This window comes from Lutra lutra, chromosome 7 (assembly GCF_902655055.1).
Source record: "Lutra lutra chromosome 7, mLutLut1.2, whole genome shotgun sequence".
Classification (NCBI taxonomy): domain Eukaryota; kingdom Metazoa; phylum Chordata; class Mammalia; order Carnivora; family Mustelidae; genus Lutra; species Lutra lutra.
This window is the reverse complement of record NC_062284.1, coordinates 55,967,438-55,986,621: the sequence shown is the minus strand read 5'-3', so window position 1 is coordinate 55,986,621 and position 19,184 is coordinate 55,967,438. Positions and strand designations below refer to the sequence as shown.

The window sequence follows — 19,184 nt, the reverse complement described above, 5'->3', positions numbered from 1 at the left end:
TAACTTTCTGTTCACCTCATTTAATTTTGTCTGGGGGTCCGCACTATAAATGTTGTAGGCGTGAAATTAACTGTGTCACTGTGGTTGCTTCAGCTTAACAGGACATACGGATCTCAGCTCCTGCAGTTGAATGGTACCCAAGGTTTTGAGGTGTGTGTGAGAGTGTGTGTGTGTGTGTGTTACTTTAAAGAGTTTTCTTACAAAATGTTAATATTCAAGAGACTTCAGAGGACCCTTGTCCTATATCAAATCTGATTTGAGGGAACTGGTTTTACAGTGTTCCTTGAGTAGTTCTCGCCTACTGACTTTCAGATAGAAGAAGTACTACTGATTAAGAGATGTTAATTTGACTAAAGAATTTATTCTGAGACACCAATCCATGTGTAGCTTTTATGACAGTTTTATTGCAGTCTCAAGTAGCCTTAGCAAGTTTGTCTTCTGGGTTTTTGCCATGTGTTTCTAAACCCAAGGTAAAACTTCCTCATCCCAGTAGGGCTCCGACTGCTCGATCTTTTCAAACAAATCCAAGGCCTGACTGGTGGCAAAGTCTACATCAGTAAGCAAGCTGGAGGAACTCAGCATATTCACCCAGTATTTATTCCACAGAAGATCAAGCAACTGATGATCCAAAGAAGATTTGAAATGTAAGACTTCTAAGGTATAATATTGTTTGCAGCACGCACCAAAATCTTCTATTTTACTACGTGGAATAGCCCGATACTCGAGAGTGACCTTCATCAAGAGGTTTGTAACCTTTGGGTAGATATGTCCTAAAGGCTTCAAGATTCAATTTCCCGGCAGATACTATTCCTGTCAGGTTTAAACAAGCCCTGGTATAAACCTGCTGAAAATCTCTGAAACCTGTGCAAACCAGACGTGTCCAGACTTCATCCCCAGAAAGTTCTCCAAACTTCGTGAACACTGTAGACAGAACCCAAGATCACTTTCTAAACCTCATATAGTTTCTGTAGCTCCCCAAGCTGAGTAACACTTGGGTGACAGTATCTGGAGCAGTGAGTTTGGGTATCATTCTGTTTAATCCACTGAGATTTGGAATTTTTTATTAGCATTCCTATAGAGCAAGGACTAACTTACTCCCACTTAATTATCTAAAGCCTCAGCCAAGGGGTCATAAATAACATAATACAGTATTTAAGTTAAGTGTCACTGGACAGCGTCTCCATTGATTGTGGAATGTGCTAAGGTTTTGTCTTTCATGTCCCATAAGAATGGAAAAAAAGAAAGCTTAAGGGAAAGGACTCACTACAAGTCCTTTGTCTAAAAACCTCGGGAAGTTTGACATCCCATTCTTTCTGACCTCTGAGTGATCACAGCTACAGCCAGAGATAATGTTTTTTAGTGTCTCAGTTTGAACATGGCCCAACATTTAGAGTAAAATCCACAGATTAAGCCTTCTTATAAATTTCCTGGTTCCGTTGCCTTGCATTATTAGATATATTTCTGTTTCCTCTGCTTTCATAGACCTAAATAATGAAAACTCTTTATAGTTCTTCCAAAGCTCACGATTCTGACATGTGGTATTCACATTTTGTGAGTAATTTCCAAGGCACTTCCTATTTTTCTGTTGAGCTGTATGCCAAGATAACTTTTGGAAGGTACAGCAGCATAGGTAATTGGCAATTATCCAGATTTGTGTTGGCTAGGTTATGGAGGTGTTTCTATAAATTAGGGATCCGGGCAAACAGGTAAATTTTATTACCCAGTCATAATTCTCATTGGGGGTGTTCCCTTACTTTATATTCTCTCTTCATATATTTATATGAAATTGCCTCAAATGGTGCTTTTTCTTCAGGAAGAGCTCATCGATAGATATCCCAAAACAGCCATAATTAGGCAAGCTGGCCAATTAAATAAGGAAACACAATATCTTGTTAGCAATTGGCATCAACTGTTGGGTGACATTTTGATAAACTGCTTCAATATACTGTATAGCATTTTGGTGCTTTTTCACTTCTTAAAAGGTCACAGTCTCTGAAAAGTAACATCAAAAAAGCTGATATTTAAAGGGTATAGAAAAAATTCAAATAAATAGTCTGGTCTACTGCTAGATAGCTCTTCTCTTTCCTCAGTGAAATCTCTGATCATCTACTTGGCCTGTTTATTCTGCTGGTTAAGGTTTCCATTGTTCTAAGGGGAGATGACATGTCTTTTTCTATCTGAAGATCTGCTATCACTCGAAGCCTTACTTTGTACTTTTCAGTATGAATTTTTTTTCCTTTTTTTTTCCAATATGAAATTTAACAGTTGAATTACTTGGGAAGATCTATGTGGTTACTAGTGGGTCCTTTCCTAAAAGACCTAGAGATATTTCTATACCAACGCCCATTAGTGAGATTTTCAGAAACTTCTGCAAACTACTCTGAGGAGTGTGTACTGCATTGTTTATGGGTGGAAATCAGGGTCAACTCCACCAAGACCCTTGATTAGTGTTTCTTGTAATATGATCCATAAACCATCTACTTTAAAACAACACATGAAGTATTTTATCAAAACTGCAGATTCTTGCATCAAAATCCAGATCAACTGAATCAGGATCACCGCAGGTGGAGCTGAAGATGCCTCATTTTTAGAAAATCTCCGGGTAGTTCTCTAAGCACACCTTTGGAAACTGTAGCTCTGTGCTGTAGAGAGGCAGTCTGACCACTAGGGAACTTACAGCTGATCCTGCCTCTCTTTCTCTATACCCAGTAACCTTTCTACATTCTCATCCAGCAGGAAAATCACTTTATTCCTCACATTGTTTTAAGACAAAACAAAAATAAAACAAGTTGCTTTCTTCCAAAATGACCCATCCTCAACTTTTTTGTTCAGCTGGATGCAAGGGTCTGTCCTTGCACACTGTGTGCTGCTCGTGAATATTTGGAAGATGGGGAGAACAGCATCATCTTGCTATGAGTGGATAATTCTTCTTTTCAATTGTCCTAGGTAATGTATGAAGTGCCACAAACTTCTTTTACAGTCTAGTTAGAAAGGTCTGAGTGCTGACGCAAATCCACGGCCCTGTGTGAACATCGACTGGTTGAACATGCCAGCGGTCCCCTTGTTCAGTCCGTTGGCCACAATCATAGAAGTGAGGTGGCATAACTCCCTTTTCTAAGAAGGTTGTACTTATTTCACCCTTTCCCCAGTACATAATCAGTTTATTGATTCCAAATAAATATCTGACATTTGGTTCAACAACTTTTGTAGCTTTAAAGCTTCCAAAAAGCAATTTCCCCACAACAAAAGAGCTGGAAATACACTGTAACATGTGCAAATGGCAGGAGGTTAATGAGGCAGGGACATGTTTATAACAAGTCTCCTCATTTCTGTGTGCCTGCCCTGGAGGTCAATGAAGAGGTCAAGGCTCAAACAGCCAGTAAGGCCCAGCTGGTGACCACCTCACAGACCCTAAGGAAGAACCCTCATTCATGTTTGAGAAAGGCAATGAGGTGTAGACTTCTATCTTCAGATCATAGTCATCAGCCTGTATACTTTCTTTAAAAGGAAAAAATGTTCTGTGGGCTTCAGCTATAATGAGTGTCCTGCTGCTTAGAATCTGCTGTTGGGAGGGGGGTCCCACTCCCTGCTGTCTCTCCCTCCCCATGTTCTACCAACTCTGAGACAGTGGATGTCTTATCAACCTACCTTGAGAGAATTTATCTTTTCTCTGACTCTTCAGGTTCATGGTCTTATATCAAGTGGCTTGTTTGTGCCCATTTATATTTTGTGCCTTTCCTCATTTGCTTTGGATTTCCTGATAGTTATTGAGCTTCTTGTGTACCCCTACCTGATGCCACAAAAAACTAGACTCAGCACTCGGCTACAGCCCCTGGCCTTTCCCATTCTCAAATGTCTGGTCTGTAGCCCTCCTTTTCTTGAGAGCCTGACCACTAGAAAGACACCATTTACCAAGTTGTCCTAATCAACTGATGGGCCTGGATCTGGTCATTTCAGATCTGGCCAGTGGCTATCAGTGACTTAGTAGTGACAGCAAAAGTAAAGGACTATTGATTGTATATGAATATAACGCCAGTTCCCAACTCCCTTTCAAAGTTCTTCATTAAATTCTGTAAAGCACAAGAGGAATTAAGAAGCCAGTAGTTTATACTGAGGGTGGGGTGGAAACATTAGTATGTATAAAATACCAGCTAAGGGCTGGGTGTACTGTCTTCCTTATGGTCAGAAAATGTCTCTTGGGGATGGTGGCGGGGGGCGGTTGCGGAAATCGAGCATACCCTACAGTAAAAAACTGGATAAAGTGATAAAAAGTAAGAACAAAAGTAGGCGAGCAGGTCATGTTTTAAGAAACACTGGGCATAAGAAATATATATATATGTATATATATGAAATATAAAAATAGTCAAGGGACTCAAAGAATAATTCAATATTAAAAATTATGCTTCAGTGGAAAGTTTACAAATCAGGTTCAACAACAGACAGGATCACCCTTTAACACAATCAAATAAAGACCATACCTGCTGCATTGATTTCCCTATTCCCTATTGAACTTGCTTTTGTGGCACATGATAGGAATGCCAAAGATATTTCTTAAATTAATCCATATATGAAAGAATAAAATAACTGCTTGGTCAGTTAAGTAAACTGCATTATAGAGCCAAAATTTGGGCAGTGACATTGGGGCATTTACTAATAATCATAAACCTCTGAGCCTGTGTCCAACATAAACGTGAGTCTAGAAAATAATGCATTTTTCTTGCTCATAGGTATTATTCCACTAAAGGTTAAAGATCGCAGTCCTCTCTCCACCTGTTTTCTTTCTAAATAGTATTCAGAGCTTCACCATTTTCTTAATGTGCTTACTATCTCTTAGCATGGTTATTTTTCACATTACTTAGAGAAAATTTGTCTTCCTGCTAGAAATTTTTGCATTGTATATACAACATTGCTTATTGCTTGGATAATGCCCTATTAATTTCCATGGATTCCTTTTGACATAAAAATGGATTTGCACTGAAGGGCAAACACTACCTCCATATGTATCCAGGCTGCATTACAATCGAATCCATCACATCATACATTTATAGGTGTCTACCCCTGTTACACTGCTGAAATGGTCTGCCATAAAAAATGGCCATGTGAAAAGCTGGTTTAAATTTCATGCATTTTTACTTGCAAAGTATCTGGTTAGATGAACAGAAGCCTCCAAGATGAAATCCTTTCCAACATGAATATGCGAACGTGACTCCCCGGGAGCAGAGACAGCTCAGCATTTCGTCCAGTGCCTTTTCTTTAGATTCCAATGACAGATTTGTTTTAGGGTCAGCATGTTGGAAAGCATGGAGAATTTATTTTTTTGGAAGCTCGCAGTGGTAAATGGCACACTGGAAGAGGAAAATGCGAGCACTGTTTTCGTTGGCACTCTCAGTGCTAGTCAAGGAGAGCCCTTACGTGGTCTCCAAAAGCCCAATTTAGCATTTCGGACCTTTCGGGTTTTATCTTTAGAAATAATTGTTTCGCATGTCTATTAGCTGACGTGTTTTCGGCTACTAAAAGGTCTTCCTTTTTCTTATGAAGCATGGGAAATCATGCCTATGAAGGTGACTTCTGGTTTAGAGGCAAATATATGTTCCTCGGGGACAAGCATGGAAGTGAGACTTAATAGGTCTTACTGTTCAGGGTGCTTCTAAAAAGTGAGGGTCAAGAGCTTAGGAGAACACCAGTTTAGTGGAATTTCATCAAATTTCCTATTTTTCCCTAAGTTAGAAATTCCAAATGGATGGACATGTATTATAGCAAATAGCATACCAGTAGGAGGAAAAAAAAATCACTAGATTTCTATCTATGAATTAAACAAGGAAAAGTGTTGGCTCGTGTTTTGGGATTTTTACTTCTAGCGTAATAAAAACAAAACAGAACTGGAACTGACAATAACACCACCAGATTTGAATCAGAACGTTTGGGTTATATCTGTCCTTTGTAGATGTCAGACTTTAAGAAGTCATCAGGTTCTACCGCATGCTTTCTGTATAAAATAGGGACTTTCCATAAGAGGAAGTTGCTCCATGTATTTAAGAAAAGTAAGGCCAGTATTTATAATCACAGGTTTTGCATAAAAATGTAGGCTTCTGGTCTCAGTCACTTTATATTTAAAATCGGGATAAAAATCTACTTTTTGCCCATCTGTAGATTAAATAAGATAGTATGTTATATGCCTTGAAAATTTAAATGTTATTTACCATTCACTGAACTCATATTATTCTTGCTTTTAATGGTTTCTTTTCTCTCTTCTAATTTTCTTTCTTTCTTTCTTTCTTTCTTTCTTTCTTTCTTTCTTAGATCCCAGGTATTAACCACAATACTTCATTCTTGATGGTTTGAAGACTACAGGTTCTTTAGTTTGGCTTGGCCCATGAATTCTGGCTCATAATTTTTCCATTCAAATTATTACAAGATGGTTTTATTTATCATAAATGTCTGAATGGAATATAAATGAAGCACAGTGTACATCAGCTTCCTTATGTGAATACATGTGGGTCTTGTACATGTAGAAAGGGACAGAGTGAATGAATTTTGAGACGGTGAAGATGTGGGTGGAGTACGTTTCTTTTTTCATTTCTTCCCTTCCATCAATAAAAGCTTTTCAGTACATAAGATATAGAAGTAATACAGACGGATGCAAATCGCACTGGCTTACTGTGAGTTTTTAAATAGAGGACCCACACTGTTCTTGTCTTAGAGTATGTTAAAATATATTTCATAAAATTGTATTATAACCCTCAAATTAGTCTGATTCTGTTTTTAAAGCCTTTTTGCAGAATTTAGTGGTTCAAAGTTAAGGTTGAAAATGAGCTGTCCCTGGCATTACAAAGGATCTGTAGAATTCTTTTCTGTAGCTAGGAGTTTGAAAACCAACTATCAATCACGTTCTAACTTAAAAAGATATAAATGTGTACTGAGCAGAAAGAATTCGGTTCAGGTCTGCTGGCCCAAATACAATGGTCTGAATAGCAAAGTCCTGAGATTTCTTAGCTGCATAATGTTCTTACAAATGGTCCATGCTGTGCTAATAAAACTATTGTGACGAGGAGCTTTTGCAGTGGAAACTGACAGATGAGGCAGAGTTAAGTACTTTTTCAGACAAGCTACTGCAGTAAATCATTAAGGCACACAAACAATCATCCTTCATCAATGCGCAATTTGTTTCATAGCAATTGCAAATCGAAAACAATGTAAACAAACAAATCGACAACTAATGAACATCCCCCACCGCTCACTGTAAATAGATCTACAACTTTAGAAGAACACTTTATCCAACACATTGTCAACTCATTGTAAACACATCTACAACTCATAAACAACTCATTATCCAGTATGTTGTCACCTCGTTGCAATTAAAGTTGAATGTTAACTGTACTGTATGTTCCTGCTCTGAATCAGATTATACCCTGGGAGGAAAATGCAAAGGAAGGAGAGCCAGTTCAGAAATGAGAAGGCTTTTTACTTCACTTCCGCCACTCCCCTCCCCGCCGTGTTTGACTCTTAAAATTATTTGACCAGGCTCATGTAGAAATTAACCTGCATTTTTTACCCTTTCTTCAGGCATTCCCCTTTTTTTCATTTGCATAGAGAAGGCAGTAGTTTCTTAGCACAAGTTCCTTTCATAGAGGAAAAGTAAATGTGTAAAGTATTCCCCAAGCAGTAGTAAAACTCACAGCTTTTACCGTAATTGCTTTGTGTGGACTGCGTTTGGCATCCCTACCTGGTGTATAATCTCCTGGTTGGGGCCAGCGTTTTTTTACAGTCTACAGGCTGATGGTTTGGGGAAAGCAAATATGAACTTACAAATGTCACCGCAATTCTCTGGTAACGTTACTGTTGCCTGAGGATTTAAGTGGGTTTCTTCACCATTTGGGCTTCCGTAATCCTTACATCACGGAGGGAGTTTTGCCAGGATATAGGTGCGAGCTTATGTGTAATATACACACATAAGCAGATGCCTTCGCAGCATCTGACCCTTTATACAAATTGTAGGGTCGATTTGTGAGATGGGGGTACGATTTTAAAATAATTTGTTTTTGTTTATCTTTTTTCTGATCCAGACCAAGCTTTAGCTTTCTTGTTTACCTGTGTGGAAGACGGAAGAATTTGAATTGGAATGCTACTAAATAACAATAATTTGCACATTTGAGATACAATCCTACATATATAATTATGTAGATAATTTAACAGCTTTAGAAGCATCGTATTCATAATAACCAACCCAAAAGGGCTGTGGTATAGTGAAAAAACCACTGGCAACGAGGGCCTTGGTTCTCTGTCCACATTTGCTTCTAAAGAAATAAGAGATTTCTTAAAGTGTTATTCCAAAAGGTAAGTCATAGATTCCTTCCTGGGTAAATTGATCTTGAAAGTTCTTTCCAACTTGAAGTTTTATTCTGGATATTTTGAGCATCTATAACGTAGCTAGCACTGAGGTGCTCTGAATGACATATCAGAAATGATTTCTGTCTTAGGAAATAGTGGGATGCATCAAGGCTTTGCAGTTAGAGAATTTCATGTGAATATAGTTCTGTCACCTCCTAGCTGTGACATGTCCTCTCTGAGCCTTAGCTTCTGTACCCATAAAATGAGACTGCAAGATTCTGAGGATTAAAGATTAAAATGTTTGTCAGGCATCTAGGGCAATGCTCAGTGCTGAACAAGTGTTCGATAAATACGACGATGATGGTGGTAGTGGCCAAACGAGTTTCCAGTCTCTAGAGAAAACTCAGACCAAGAAAATAATAAGGTCCTTTGATTCATTCATCCCTCTATCATCTCCCATATTCACTTTTCATTATATACTCCATCCACATTAATGTTTTCTTAGGAAAACACTTTTGGAGAAAAGCCACAGATTTTCCATTCTGCTCTTCTAAGATACTCTAAGTAGTTGTGCAATATTGAAGTATGAGCCCTCAGATTTAAATACTAAAAATAAGAGTAACATTTTTACTCAAAAAGAGACTTTTGGAACTCTTTTTTGTACATGGTTCTCAAGATAGACTAAATTATTCTAAAGAGAGGCCACTTGTTACAATATGAAGATCAGTGCACCATGAACTGAGGTGTGGATTTCAGTCCTCATTCTGCCATCAAGCAAACACTTGATTTGAGCAGCTCCCTTAACCTAAGTGAAAGTCAGCACTTGCTGCCTCAATTGTCCGTCTCACTTCCTTTTAACCCATTTGTTTATTCAACAAATAGTTATTAATCACTTTGATGTGCTAGGGACTCTTCTAGGCAGTAGGGATCCATTAAGAGTAAGACTGACAGTTCCCTGGTCTCATGGAGCTGGTGATGAGACAAAGTGAGTAAGTAAAAAAGTGAATGCAACTTCAAGAAAAAGGACTGCGAGAAATGAAGCGGGCAAGATATTTGAAAGTGATGGCAGTTGGCCCTTCCCCCACTTTTTCTCCTCTTTAAAAAAAAAAAAGTGATGGCGGGCAATTGTATTTTGATACAATAGTGAGAGAATTCCTCTCTGAAGATGCCATTTGATCACAGACCTGAATTAAGTGATAAAGAAGTCATGCATTATTACACCAGACTCATGGATTATAGACTATAAGAATTAAAAACTTGCTTCTTTCTGTTTTTCTCTATTTTGAGGCTAACAGAATCCGTTTCCACCATCTTTATTGCTTCTATCCTTTAAGGTGTAGGAATGTTGTTGCTCTCTCCTCTTCTGCCCCACATAGGCTTGCATGTATCTTTCCCATTCCCTGTCTTCTTCTAGTATCAGAAACTGAGCCTTCATAACACCCTTTGATAGGTTTTATCTTTATTCCCATAACTGCACATTTACTTTATTTATAAAAAATATTAATGCCGGAGTGAATACAAAAAGAACACTTAGAGAGAGTTGTAGGAGATGAGGTCAGGGACTTAGCAGATCTCTTAGGCCAGCATAAAGGCTTTGGTTTTGCTCCAATCAAGGTGGAATTCTTCTGATGTGCTATCTGAATAGACTGTAGGTGGTCAATGGTAGAGCAGAGAGACCAATCCAGACCCTCTTGTAATAATCCAAGCAAGAGATGATGGAGGCTTGGACTAGTAGAGTAATAGTGGGGGTGGTGAGAAATGGCTGGATCTGTGACTTCTAAATATCTGGGACTCAGGACTTCATCATTGTTGGATGGTGGTGGGCTAGGTGAGATGAAAACATCATTTTTGGTACTCTGTACTCCTGAACTTCCTTGACTAGTTACGAGCAGGAAGACCTGAGGCAAGCCAGTCAATTTCTCTGATCCTGAGACTTCCCTGAGTTCTATGAAGACTAAGTAGGATAGATGGCACACGGTTGGCACGCGGTCACCCCTCAGTAAACAAACTTTAGCTTCTATCTCTTCATCCTTTCTTTATTGTAGCAAACTTGCTAGAAATAGTATGCTGTTCTAAGGTGGGCCATTTTATTTTGTGACTACTCTCACAAAGATAGGTAGAGAACATACTAAAAATAAATTCTAAGACAAATAAAGAACACAGTAATAGGTCATAAAAACAAAAAGGTATTAGATATTCCAAAGCAGATAAATTTTAGAAACCTCTTTCCCAGACCAAAATCTGTAGACTGCCAGCAATATGGGTTACGGGTTCACAGGTGTGAGCCAGCAAAGAGGCTTCTCAGTGGAGGTGGCGGTGGCGGTGTGCTGGTGGCACCATCTTTCTGGCAACCTAATGCCTTCTTAAAAAATTGGGCCTGGCTTCAAAACAGGCCAGCTTCCTCTGAAGCTGAATACACAATAAATATTTTATTTCCTTGAGACATTTTGACCTTATCAGATGCTCAATTTTTTTTCTCTAAAGATTTGTATCCAATTGTTCTGAGCAAAGAAACCAGCATGAGAATGTTAATGATGTACCCATTCTCAGGTTACCTGGTGCTCTGACCAAACGTGAAGAGAAAGGGCTTATTAAAAAATGCTTTCTAGAAGGGGGAAACTCTTATGGCCACAGACTGCATCCACTAACCCCCAAGAATAATATGTTCATTGGGCGCCTGGGTGGCTCAGTGAGTTAAGCCTCTGCCTTCGGCTCAGGTCATGATCCCAGGGTCCTGGGATCGGGTCCCACATTAGGCTCTCCACTCAGCAGGGAGTCTGCTTCCCCCTCTCTCTCTGCCTGCCTCTCTGCCTACTTGTGATCTCTGTCAAATAAATAAATAAAATCTTAAAAAAAAAAAGAAGACATTCATAAAAGTGAATAGAACAGAACAGAAAACACAGTAACAGGATGGTAACAGCATTCACTGAGCACACTTTATGTATCACTCACTGATCCAATAACTCTGCATTTAATAGCTCATTTGCACAAAACCCCTAGAATTTGAACAAAATTCCCAGTTCCATAAGTAAACAGAGGCATGGAGAGTTAATTTTTGTCCAAGCACAGCTAAAAATGCCCAGGCCAGCATTTGAACCCAGGCCTTCTGACCTGAGCCTGCATTTTGAAGCATTATTCAATAATCTATCATGCTCAGAAAAAGAAATCAAGGACTATATTAGCTTATACCCAGCCCTGAAAAACAACTCTGTTAGGAACAATCTCTCATTAATAACAATATAAAGAGAGAAGGTGAGCCGAAAGGCAAATGAAGGTCTGAAAGCTTATTCACACTCCAGCCTGGTGTGTGGCAATCTTTACCACTTAAAATGACCTAAATCCCTCACACTGCCATGTAAGGCATGTTGTTAGAACATTCTCGGAGCCAGTCTCTAAATCAGCCCTTCTCTCCACTGCCAGCCAGGTCAGGGCATCTGGGTAGCCCCCAAAGAATCACTCAATGAGAATACACTAAAGAGTTTACCAAGTGAGAAGGAAGGATGATGAGATCTCAGCAGGGAAATAATATTACACTTTCCGTGTGAAAATTCCCATACATAACGTGCGCACACACACACACACACACAAAACCATGTTCATTCTTACCTCTCAACTCTTTCTCCTTTTCTCCCTTCCTTCACCCATTCCATCTTTGTCCTATGCTCTCAGATTCCCCTTGAAGTCTATCAAGTTTCCAGATGAAAACAGGTGCTCAAAGTGTGCTAACATTTTACAGGTGTGTAAAACAGATGCATGCACATTATGTCGCAGGTCCAAGGCATTTGAGACATACAGTTGCTAAGATTTGAGTCCTCTCAGCTTTATTAGATCAGGATGCTATATAGAATGTTGTCTGGTGTCTTATCTGCTTCAAAGTAAAGGGGGTTAGTAAAGATTTCGAACCCCTATAAAAATAAATGATTTTAACCAATATTCTGCTTGATTTATTTATCAATAAGTTGTATTTAAAGATTTAGGTTTCCCAATGATACACATTTTTTAAGAATTATTTATTTCAGAGAAAGCATGTGAGTAAGCATGGGGGGAGGGGCAGAGGGAGAGAGAATCCCAAGTAGACTCCTCACTGAGCACTGAGCCTGAGGCAGGGCTCCATCACACCACCCCGAGATCACGATCTGAGCTGAAACCAAGAGTCAGACACTTAACCCACTGCACCACTTAGCTGCCCCATGATATGCATTCTTTCACTGAATCATGTTCTTTATAAAATTCAGGGTTTACCTATAGTTTGATGCTTAAATTGAATTGGTATTTAACATCATGCTACTCATTCCCAGAGGCAATAGGAAAGTAACCTTTTGAAAGCTGAAAGTAAACCTTGCACTGCCAAATGGAGTTCACCAAAGGCAATGAAAGTTCAAGCTATATAGTGTCCTTAAAACGAGTGAATTCTGCCAACTTCCACACCATCTGGTTATTTTTTCTTCACTTTTCCATAACTCATCCTGTTTTCTCCTTCTGTACTTTTCTTGTTCTTCTGCTGCTTTTAAGTCTCATCTGAATTTGCCTATTTTATCACTCAACAGAGACTATTTCGGACTTTTCCTCTAAGTCCTGGCTGACTTCGGGCTAAATTCCAGATAACTAGCTGGGGTTAAAATATATATGTAGAAAATTTTATATGGAACATCTGTTGTACAAATGGAGATGCTTTTAACAAACATCTAGTCTTTGATCTAAATAGATCTTGTTTTCCTTTGACTTCCTACAGAAGATCACAGCTACAGGTCTTCTTCTACCCCTTACCCTCAAAACTGAACTCCCTCCCTCCATGTGTCAGGCATTTAGACCATTTTCTGTTTTATGATTACAAGCTAAAAAGTGATGAATATTCTTGAACGTCACTAGTTCTTAATAGGGATTTTAGAAAACCAACTTATCTTCTCTGTCATCGAGTTTCTGTAACCTACAAAGATTTCTCAGAGGGCAGCTTAACTACACATTCATAATTCTTAAAATTCAGCTTCTCCTTCTCATAGTCTTGTCATCTAAAATGACTTAAGTAGCCAGGTTTTAACCTATATTGCAGTAAGTGCTACGTTATAAACTATGTTTTAAAAATATGTTTTAATTAACTTTTCAAATCTACTCATTAAAATTCCCACAAAGTGGACTACCAATGGAGCACTTTGTAAATAAGCACTCTTAGGTACCTAACAAAGAAAATGTCTACAAGAGTTTTGTAGGAAATTGCAAGCAGTTATTATTCTACTTTAGTTATCATAAATGTTGAAAGTAAATACCAAACATGTATAACTCACCTTATAAAAACAAGGGCTAATTTAATTGGTCTTTTTTAATACACAGGTTTTTGAGTCACCATACACAAGATTTTAATTTTCAAAGTTTGTCAAAATATCAAATGAATTACACCTTAGCAAAAATGTATCAACTATGAAACCACTGGGACTCTGACAAACTGTTTCAACTCTCAGATTTGTGACCTACGTGGTCAATGAGTGATGGATTAGGAATGAAAGGGTTAAACTGTGTGTGGGTGGGTGTGTGACAGCCAGGAAGTGAGTTCAGGGCACCACCATTCAGCTAGGTCAAGGCCTCGTGGAGTCAATGGTCAGGGAAACCAAGGGTTCAGAGGGCTGGGGACCTGGAGAAACACGCCCTGGAGAATTTCAAGGAAGTAAGGTCTAGGAACACCACTTGGAGCTAGGGGCAGGGCTATTTTGCAAGCCTTCACCCAGAACAGCGACTAGTATTACAATCCTGAACCACTCTCTCCAAAATGGTGCTGTCATTAAAATGGCTGGAATCAGCCATAGGGAAAAAAGAGTCGGGGGGAATTCAGTAATGTCTTTAGTAATCAGTTACTGGTTCTTTATTTGGTACCTACATTTATCAAGGGATCACTAACTTGTGGTGCCTATAGGCCCTTTTTATGGTATTGTCAAATAGGAGGACTTTGATAGGAATATTGGTTTGGAGGTCAAAAAAGAGGTCAGGACTAGGAATGCTGCTCTGGAGTTCCTCTGCCTACCTGTGTCATAAATATATTTGTGGAATCAATTAGTTCATGAAACCATGGAAGTGGAGGTAGATAGGTCACTGAAGAGAGATTTATAAGATGAGAAGACAAGAAGAAAAACTGAGATTGAGGAGTAGATAACAGAGCAGAGGAGGACATAAGATACTGAAAAGGAATAGCTAGAGAAATAGGAAACAAGAAAAGTGGGAAGGAGGAGAACACTGTTCATGGAGGCCAAAGCAAGCATGATTTTCAAGAACTGAGTGACTAATTTTCTCCAATTCAAGTATGGTCAGGGAAATAATTGAAAAGCATCCATTGTACCTACCAAGGTGGTAAAGCCGTTCTTTTTTGTTTGTTTTTGGACTAATGGCCTCAGAAACCATACTGCATTGTGTCTCAGGAAGAAAAAGAAGGTAAGGTAGGTGAAGTGACAGACGGTATTGCTTCCAACACTTTAACTGTGAAGGTAAGCAGAGTGGTGGTGCAGTAGCTAGAGGACTTTTTAAAGTTAGAAAGACATAAACACATCAATATGCTGGTGGGAAGGTTGAGGCTGAAGATAAATGTCGGATCTGCACTATGACAGAGAGAAGTCCCCGAGGGAGTTAGAGACGGGGGTGGGGCAGGCATGGGATCCACAGTATAGTCAGCTGTCTCTACCTTGACTATGAGGATGGGATCTTCTTACAGTAGAATAAGCGGTGATGGGAATGAGACGCCCATAAGCCTGGCAGAACAGAAGCTGTGCATATTCTTGAAGAAGAGAGGCTTTGGAGAATGGGCTCAAGGAAAACAGTAGAAGTTGAAATAATTATATAGTAAATAAGAAGACAGGGTAACACTGGTTCTAATAGAGTTCTGATTCCTACATTTTTGTTATTTTTTTTTTTCTATTTGGAAAGAATCTCAGTTGTAGATTCCATTATATCCTTAAGGTCATCAATCATAGTTTAAGGTCAAATGACCCATATGAGGATATCCTACAGAGAAGAAGACAGGATCTAATTTTTCAACTAGCTATTATGTAACTTTGGGTGAAACATAATTCTTTGATAAATAGGAATGAAATATTTGTTCTGATCAGTGGCAATTGCAATAGTAATGAAAGTCCATGATACTGCCAAGTAAAACGCTTAGCTTTTTCATTTTCAATTGAGAGCAAATATAGAAGTGAGCTGCAGGGGAATATTTTATAAATAAACAGTGTATCCCAAATAAAGGTACACTTTTAACTACATGGACACTGCAAATATTCTAAAAAATAGTTCAGTTACTTAAAGGTCAAAAAACAAAATCAAGTCAAGGGATGCCTGGGTGGCTCAGTCGGTTAAGCATCAGACTCGATTTCAGCTCAGGTCATGATCTTAGGGTCATGAGATCATGCCCCGAGTCAAGCTCTGTGGCTGAACTCAGAATCTGCTTGAGTTTCTCTCTCCCTCTCCCCCTTCCAGCCTGCTCGTGTGCACTTTCTCTCTCATACATCAGTTAAATAAATTTTAAAAATCAGGTCAAAATCAGGTTCTTTTATGCCAGAGTATTTTATGTACCACTTAAAAAGTTATCCCCCAAGATTAGCCAAAAAAAAAAAAAAAAAAATCAGGTTTGGGTGGAAATCAGAAGATTTTTAGCTATAATGGATATCATAAACAATTAGTATGGAATAGGGAAAACACAGTGATATAGTCTGAGTATCATGCATATAGTTTGACGCTCATGGCACATGTGCAATGTGTCTCAGATCCATCCATCTCAGACCAGCAGGTCATAAAGTGCTCTTCCTTGGCCAGGAACATTCCCTGGTGGGCCCTCATCTCATTGTAGGAATTTATTTTGAAAAGGAGAACAAAATCCTTTTAAATGACTCCATAATGCTTTATGTAGTCCTATTTTAAAAAGAAGGTTATTTAGAAAGGTCATTCCGAAATTTTACTCCTAACCTGACTTAAAGGGAAAATGGAACTTTCTAAGGAAGTGCTATTCAGAATCCTTCCTCTCAACCCCACTTGAAGGGAAAGGCCATTGAGGGAAGCCATAGTGAAAAAGCTGATATGACATGTGTCAGCACAGTCTTTTCACTCTTAGGGTCAAGCTTTCAGCTTGATATTGTTACTATTCATCAACGATCCATTGATCCATCAATCCAAAAAACACCTATTTTCGAGTAAGACATCGTACTAGGATTCCCAGTTGCTACCCAGGTGTTCACAGTCGAGCACAGGAAAACAACATGTAAATAATAAAAGAACAACAGAGGGTGAGAGGTGGAGCAGAGGATCTATGCAGAGAGCACAGAAATAGCACTGAGGAGGGAAAGAGGTCTTCTGCTGGAGGGTCCAAAGCGTCTTTCAGGGGAGAAAACACATGGCCTGCCATCGGAGGTGTGAATTTTAGTTCACTGTGTACGATTAGAGACTTTCCATTATACCGACCGTTGCCACAGTGAAGGGGGGATGTCGCTAGGATACGAAGTCCCATCATATCCTCCACGTCTCCCTCACTCTTTAGGGAATCCTTAGGTTTTGTGTTTCGGCTGTACTCACAGATGGGTATTTATTTCTATGTTCATTTCTCATTGCTCAACTTCTCAAACTGGTTCATGATTTCTCCCCAACATAGGACACCGGTTCTGTCCCCAACTGAGGACCTAGGCTGTGCACCGTGACCTCAAATGGTATTTGAATTCAAGTCCATGCATCCTAACCTGTGTGTTTTCATTTCGTCACTGAAGTAAAAAACATGGCACGTGGATGACATGAGATTCAAACACTATTCCGCAGGAAAGCCAAAATTCTGTCATCAATTATTTCTAGAGGAAAATCTCCAAAATGACTCATCATCAGATGATAGTCTCAGATAGAAAGAGCTGCTAAATTTAAATAAGATAATTAAGAGGAGAGTCTACGTGTTGAGCTGCACAGTTTGGGGGACGCATGGTATATTCAGAGTTGTTTGACTGACTTATTTGGGGATTTAAAGTATTTACAATATACATTGACACATATAAATAATCATTTTATCAAGAAAGATAAATTTTGGATGTTTTTCATTTTTCTGGCCCTAACCTTTTGCTTCCCACTGTGTTTTCATTTAAAGTACACATTGCTGCCTTTGTGCACAGTTATCCCAGACACTTTTTGAATAAAAATTCTTCAAGAGGAAATTCTGGCTTCATTACAATTCTCTTTTTAATCTGTTAAAATTCATCCAAATTTGCGTTCTCTAATTGCATAGGAGATTTAGAGAAACGTCCAAGAATCTCCAGGACTTGTAACCTTTTTTTTCCTTCACTTGTTTCCAAACTGCATCTGTGTTGTCAGACAAAATATTGATATAGCTTGCTTAGCTCCACTTAGTAGAATCTAGGACAGTGATTTATGGAGTAGAGGCAAATCCACGTTAAACCTCAAGGTCTGGCAGTTTAGGGTTTATGTTGCTATCTATTGAGATTGGTATTTCCTTTCCCTGCTTATAAAAATAAAAGGACATGTGAATGGGTCGCCCAGAAACACAAAGTTGTTGTTTAACCTCACGCTTGCCGCTTGCCTGTCAGAAGGTGTGTTAGTGCTTGAAAGATCCCCAAAGGGAAAACATGTCAACGCAGTAGAGAAGGGTTGAGTGCCACTCTGAGAGTACCTTGAAGAGGGGGCGACGCCCTTTCAGACCAAGAGGGACAAAAAGCTTAAGTTGGAGGCTATCCATTTCATATCAGACTAGAAATGGGAAGTTTACAGCACATCTGGAATCTGAGTACGTGTGTGTGTGTGTGTGTGTGTGTGTATACACAACCCAGATAGCGGAGAGCATATACAGCACGGATGCTATAGATGTATGTGTGTTTGTATACACGTGCACACAGATAAGCACACACAGAGTATGTCTACACACACACACAGCTGTCACCATCCTAGGGGATTGGCTTGTCAATCCAGCTGCTGAGAAACAGGCCAAGTTGGCCTTTTGCCTCCGGCAGGATGTCCCGAGGTAGCATTTTGCGTGTGGCAGGCAGCCAGGACAATACATCACTACAGCTGGATTAGACGGATAACACCAACAAGGCCAGATCAGGAACAGGAATAAATCCTTTTTTGTAGAATTGTGTAGGGGGTTTTAGAGATGACTTATCTTTTTTTTTTTTTTTAAATCTAAAATTACTATTTCCACAGCTAAAACAGGAAGGAAACAGTTGTCATGCAGAAAAGGTGAAGAAAAGGACATCAGGGGCTCTTAAATGGGGCATGAACTTGCAGGAGACAGAGACTCCAGCCCGCGTGGAAAGTGCTGGGGCAGGGGTTGCAAGACCCAAAGGCTCAGAGGTCACCAAGAAAGGCCTCAAGAGTTGGGATCCTGGATGCAAGTTTCCCGACCCTATTCACGGTGCTTTTCCCCAGGAAGTTTACAGGGATTTAAAATTAGCTTCAGTGTAGAGCCCGGGTATACAAGAACGTTGGTATTTTCAGATATGAGCTCATAACACACGCCCCAGATGAAGACAGGTTTCTCCATCCTATCGGTGACCTTTAGTCTTTCGTTTGAGCGTTTAATGGCGTCTCGGGGATCCGCTTCAATCAGACGATCTTCCTCAGGAAGACTTGGGGAGTTTATTTTGCCAGAATCCACTCTGGTGACTATTTTAACATCTTTACAGATCTCACAAATGATTTTAAATAATAAGCTCATAACAATACAAGAACATTTTGCTTATTAGCATAACCTTTTACCAACCACAACTATTCCCCATACAAAAATAGAAGAATTTAGAATCTGTACTTGGTGGCCATCTGTCTTCTCTCTAGACATTACTGGTGAGTCCCTTTCTTTGGGTTGTTATTAAGATAATTTAAATCGTGATGTT

The 19,184-nt window shown here is 39.3% G+C and overlaps 1 pseudogene; it reads right to left on the bottom strand.

Annotated features, from left to right (window-relative positions):
* Positions 1-331: 331 nt before the first annotated feature.
* LOC125104435 (COP9 signalosome complex subunit 5-like) lies at positions 332-3,688 on the bottom strand (annotated as a pseudogene).
* Positions 3,689-19,184: the final 15,496 nt, after the last annotated feature.